Below are 6,160 nucleotides of genomic sequence, written 5' to 3'. Positions count from 1 at the left end.
GGAACAGCTGAAGACCCGTAGAGAGGAAAATCTACACACCTGAAAGCAGAATACTCTGTTCCCATGACTGGCTGAAAGAAAACAGGAAAACAGGTCTACAGCACTCCTGACACACAGGCCTATAGGAGAGCCTAGCCACTGTCAGAAATAGGAGAACAAGGTAACACCAGACATAAGCTGATGGCGAGAGGCAAGCGCAGGAAACCAAGCAAGAGAAACCAAGACTACATGGCATCATCGGAGCCCAATTCTCCCACCAAAGCAAACAATGAATACCCAAACACACCAGAAAAGCAAGATCTAGATTTAAAATCATATTTGATCATGATGCTGGAGGACTTCAAGAAAGACATGAAGAACTCCCTTAGAGAAACGCAGGAAAACATAAATAAACAAATAGAAGCCTATAGAGAGGAATCCCTGAAAGAATTACAGTAAACCACAAGCAAACAGTTGAAGGAATTAAAAATGGAAATAGAAGCAATGAAGGAAGAACACAGGGAAACAATCCTGGATATAGAAAACCAAAGGAAGAGACAAGGAGCCATAGATACAAGCATCACCAACAGAATACAAGAGATAGAAGAGAGAATCTCAGGAGCAGAAGATTCCATAGAAATCATCGACACAACTGTCAAAGATAATGTAAATCAGAAAATGCTACTAATCCAAAACATACAGGAAATCCAGGACTCAATGAGAAGATCAAACCTAAGGACAATAGGTACAGAAGAGAGTGAAGACTCCCAGGTCAAAGGACCAGTAAATATCTTCAACGAAATCATAGAAGAAAACTTCCCTAACCTAAAGAAAAGATGCCCATAAGCATAAAAGAAGCCTACAGAACTCCAAATAGATTGGACCAGAAAAGAAACTCTTCCCGTCACATATAGTCAAAACACCAAATGCACTAAATAAAGAAAGAATATTAAAAGCAGTAAGGGAAAAATGTCAAGTAGCATATAAAGGCAGACCTATCAGAATGACACCAGACTTCTCGCCAGAGACTTTGAAAACCAGAGGATCCTGGACAGATGTCATACAGACCCTAAGAGAATCCAAAATCCAGCCCAGGTTACTGTATCCTGCAAAACTCTCAGTTAACCTAGATGGAGAAACCAAGATATTCCATGACAAAACCAAATTTACACAATATCTTTGTGCAAATCCAGCCCTACAAAGGATAATAAATGGTGAAGACCAACATAAGGATGTAGGGAGCTGCAAGGTCCCATGCCCCGGGGATGGCGCTGGTTTCTGCCTTCTGCTCCTTGAGAAAAACAAGTCCAGTTTCTGCCTTCCCCTGCTTGAGAAAAACAAGTCCTTATTTGGCTGTTCCTGCTTGGCCTTGTCGCTTCCGCATAGATACAACCTATCCGTTATCCCCACGTGGCCAGCTAGGATTGGCCAGTGCTAGCTATTTAATCGTGGTGCGGGTATTCCCCGGGGTCAGCAGATTGTATCACGGTTCCTGAGTAAATCTGCTTGAAGAAGATCTTCGCTGGTCATGTCTTCCTTGCTGGTCGAGGTTGGGCGTGACAAGTGGTGGCCCGTACAGGAATCTGGAGATCAGAACTTCTCGCAGTCAGGGCAGCGCTGGAAAGTTCCCAAGGTAAGGTGGGACGATAAAGACCATGGGAAATTAGCAGCTATAAAGTTTCAGGGTAGTGAGCAAGAAAGTTCGCAGTAGTAGTGAACCGAAGGTAAAGTTTGCAGTAGTAGCGAACCGAAGGTAAAAACAGGCAGCCTTGTAGTTGATGGACTTTTTCATCCTCCTTATTTTGTGGCTGCTTGTAAACCTCCTTTTTCATTTGGGAATCATTTTTGCCTATTGCTGTGATGGGAAATTCACAATCCCAACCAATTTTTCTGGCTCTTCAGGAGCTGTCTGAATCATTGACCTATATGAAGAAATGGGGAAAGGCAAGAAAATCGATGCTTCTAAGTCTGTTGATGAAATTTTTGGTGACGTTATGAAGATTTTTGACAAAGAAGGCTAACTAACCCTGGGGACATCTTTGAAATCATGCTTGAATATTGCTTTGATAGCTGCTATCACAGCCGCCTTTTAAGGCAGTTTTAAGATTACATCTCAATTAATATCTAGAAATATATAGTAAGACAAATTATGTGTTTTTTAATTTGTGGTCACAGTGCACAGTGAATTCAGGTTTAAATCATTTTAGGTATTATGGTGCTCACAAAATGAAGAAGGGTATCAGCTAATTCTTGTCTGTGTTAAAAGACTATCCCCTTAATCCCTTTTATGTCTGTGCCTTCTAGGAGACAGTTTCTTTTTAGTATGCATGTGTATAACTTTTGTAATTGCAGTGTGTTGGGATTTGGAATTTCCACTTCCTCTTACTGCACATTTAAAATTTCCAACCTGCTAAGTGAATTTGTGGACCAAATTTAAAGGAACTTTATGTGTAGCTGTTTCTTGCTCAAGGTGTTTAGTAAACAAACTCAGAAAATGGATTCCTAGCAATGTTCTGTTTATCAGATGACTGACCATTTCCTGTTGAAAGTTCAAACGTAGAGATTGATTTACTACAGCTTGTGCAAAGTTGTGTGACAGCGCATGGTCTTTGTTCCAAGGTTTATCCTTTTAACTGCAAAGAATGAAGAGATTTTGGATGTAGCATATGGAAATTTAGCTAAATTGCTAGAAGGTAAAGGATTGATTATTGCCCCTGAAAAGGTACAAAAGGGCAATCTTGTAAATTATTTAGGAGCAAAAGTAAGCCCTTATATCATTATCCCCCAGAAGGTTGAATTGAGGAAAGACAATCTTAAGACACTTAATGATTTTCAAAAATTATTGGGAGATATTAATTGGGTCAGATGTTATTTAAAATTACCAAATTATGAATTAAAACCATTGTATAATACTTTAGTTGGGGATTCGGCCTGATTCTCCCAGACAATCTAATGAGATGAAGCAAGGGAAGCTTTAAAGAAGGTTGAAAAAAGGATTACAAGGCGCAATTTTACATCGATGGAAGGAGGGTACAGACATTGGTTATGCATTCTAGCCACCTATGCAGCCCACAGGATTGTTGTGGCAAGATGGCCCTCTGCCTTGGTTTCATCCCAGAGCTCCAGCCAGATCAGTAGAGTATTATCCTATAAAGAGTAACGATTAGTTCTGAATGGGATCCAACAGTGCATACAATATTTTGGTGTTTTCCCAACCTCTATCATAGTGCCCTATACAGGTCAGCAGATGAAGATCTTGTGTGGCACTGTGGATAATTGGGCTATATTACGCTGTGGATTCCATGGAGAGATAAATAACCATTATCCAAAACACCCTTTGCTACCCTTCTTTAAGGAACATCCCGTGATTTTTCCTAAGGTTACCTCCAGTGTTCCTATACAGGGGCGCCAAACATTTTTACAGATGGATCCAAAAATGGCTGTGGAGCCTATATTGTTGACCGTCAAGAGCCAATTTTGTATCAATATCAACCTCCTCTCCACAAGTAATTAAACTCAAGATTGTGCTAGAAGTGTTTAAAAATTGTTCTTTTGCCTTTAATTTGCTCTCTGATTCATCATATGTTGTTAATGCAGTTAAGATATTAGAAGTGACTGGCATCTATTAAAATTAGTAGCACAGTGCTGTAGCTGAAGGAACCCAGGAATTGGATCTGGAAAGAGTTTCACAAAGTTTTTGTCCAACATATTAGAGCTCATAACAGGTTTGTTTGGTCCTTCCTCAGGGAGGGAAATGATCTTGTGGATAGATGTATCCGAATGGAGTTTAGCTATCATCGGATCAAGCCCGACAGTTTCATCAACAATTTCATGTGCCTACCAAAACCTTATAGCAGAAGTTTTATCTGTCTCGAGCAAATGCTCGACAGATAGTTTTAGATGTCAACAGTGTCACTTTTCACCATCCCCCCTAGTGAAGGGGTTAATCCTAGGGGCCTCCTACCCCTAAAGATTTTTAAAATGGATGTAACTCATATATCTGGATTTGGGACTCTAAAATACATTCTATGTTTCGTGGATACTTGTTCAGGTGTCATCTATGCTACCCCTATGAGTGGAGAAAAGGCACGCAATGTTATTGGACACTGCCTAGAAGCCTGGGCTGCTTGGGGAGAGCCTAACACTTAAAACTGATAATGGCCCAGCATACACTGCCCAATCTTTCAAATCCTTTTTAAACAGATGGATGCAGTTGATCTATGGCCTGCCTTATAATCCCAAGGACAAGGTATTGTTGAGCGCAGCACATCATACCCTGAAGGAATGCTTTAATTAAACAAAAAAGGTGGGGATAGAAATAGGAGAACCCCATGAACAGATATCCTTGGCCCTTTTTACTCTTAATTTTTTAATTTTGGATGATGATGGCTTTTCTGCCACTGACCGACATCAATGTCGGGCGGGCATGTTGAAAGGTTATGTGAAATGGAAAGATATGATCACTGGCTTATGGTATGGGCCAGATCCCGTGTTGGCGTGGGCAAGAGGGTCTGTTTGTGTGTTTCCTCAGGACCGGCAAGATCCGTTGTGGATCCCTGAAAGATTGACCAGGATGTGCAACAAGAATGAAGATCCTGCTGTTGCTGACACTTCTCGGTGTGACCCAAGTGCTGGTCCAAACGGAGCCTTGGTGGGGGATACTCGGGTGTTCCCAGACCCATGCCAAATATGTCATGACGTTAAGCCCACTTTAATTTGTTAAACAGTTGTTAAATTATCTTTGGGTAATTGGACTGGAGAATTGGATTTTTAATGGATCAGCTACATATAGCCATCGTGACCATGAACTCCACACATGCAGGTGCTGGACTGGCTATGGGATTGTCATCTTGGATTGCTGCTGCTATGAATCATCTGAGGGAGTGGGCAGGTGTGGGAGCCCTAGCTGGACTCTTGCTGCTGGACTCTGTCTCCCTAGTGAGCCTGTGGTGTTTGTGCAGGATGAAGTTCATACAGAGGTAGCATGCGGCCATGGTCGTGCCAGTATTTGCAGTCATTGAGGGAGGACAGTCCCCCTAGGCATGGCTAACAGTCATATAAGACATATAGCCACCCTTACTCTACTGGGCTCTGTTTCCCCTGGCATATTCCATCGTCCCTGAGCATATTGAGTGACCCTACTCAGTGATGGGCAACTTCCCTTCTCACCTAAGACATGGAGCTTTTGAGGATGACAAGGTAATCCCTATGATGGGTACACGAAGGGATGATCCTAAGACGCGGGGTGGGGGTTGCCACGCTCAGTATATGCCAGTGTCGTCTGGGTACCAATAAAAAAGGGGGAACTGTAGGGAGCTGCAAGGTCCTGTGCCCCAGGGATGGTGCTGCTCGCCTTTCTTCTCCTTGAGAAAACAAGTCCAGTTTTTTCTTCCGCCTCCTTTGAGAAAAACACAAGTCCAGTTTCCACTTCTACCCTTTGAGAAAACAAGTCCTTATTTGGCTGTTCCTGCTTGGCCTGGTCGCCCAACAGATAAAAACCTATCCGCTTAACCCACGTGGCCTGTTAGGATTGGCCAGCCTAGCTATTTAAGTGTGGTGGGGATTCCTGGGGTCAGAAAAGATTGTATCAAGGTTCCTGAGTAAATCTGCTTGGACAAGATTTTCGCTGGTCATGTCTTCCTTGCTGGTCGAGGTTGGGTGTGACATAAGGAGGCAAGCTACACCCTAGAAAAAGCAAGAAACTAATTGTCTTGGCAACAAAACAGAGAAGAAAAGCACACAAACATAACCTTACATCCAAATATGAATATAACAGGAAGAAATAATCACTATTTCTTAATATGTCTCAACATCAATGGTCTAAATTCCCCAATAAAAAGACATAGATTAACAAACTGGATATGCAATGAAGACCCTGCATTGTGCTGCCTACAGGAAACACACCTCAGAGACAAAGACAGACACTACCTCAGAGTGAAAGGCTGGAAAACAACCTTCCAAGCAAATGGTCACAAGAAGCAAGCTGGATTAGCCATTCTAATATCGAATAAAATCAATTTTCAACTACAAGTCATCAAAAAAGATAAGCAAGGACACTTCATATTCATCAAAGGAAAAATCCACCAAGATGAATTCTCAATCCTAAATATGTATGCTCCAAATAAAAGGGCACCAACATACATAAAAGAAACCTTACTAAAGCTCAAAAAACACATTGCAC

This window comes from Rattus rattus, chromosome X (assembly GCF_011064425.1).
Source record: "Rattus rattus isolate New Zealand chromosome X, Rrattus_CSIRO_v1, whole genome shotgun sequence".
NCBI classification, from domain to species: Eukaryota; Metazoa; Chordata; class Mammalia; order Rodentia; family Muridae; genus Rattus; species Rattus rattus.
Note: the sequence above shows the minus strand (reverse complement) of the source record.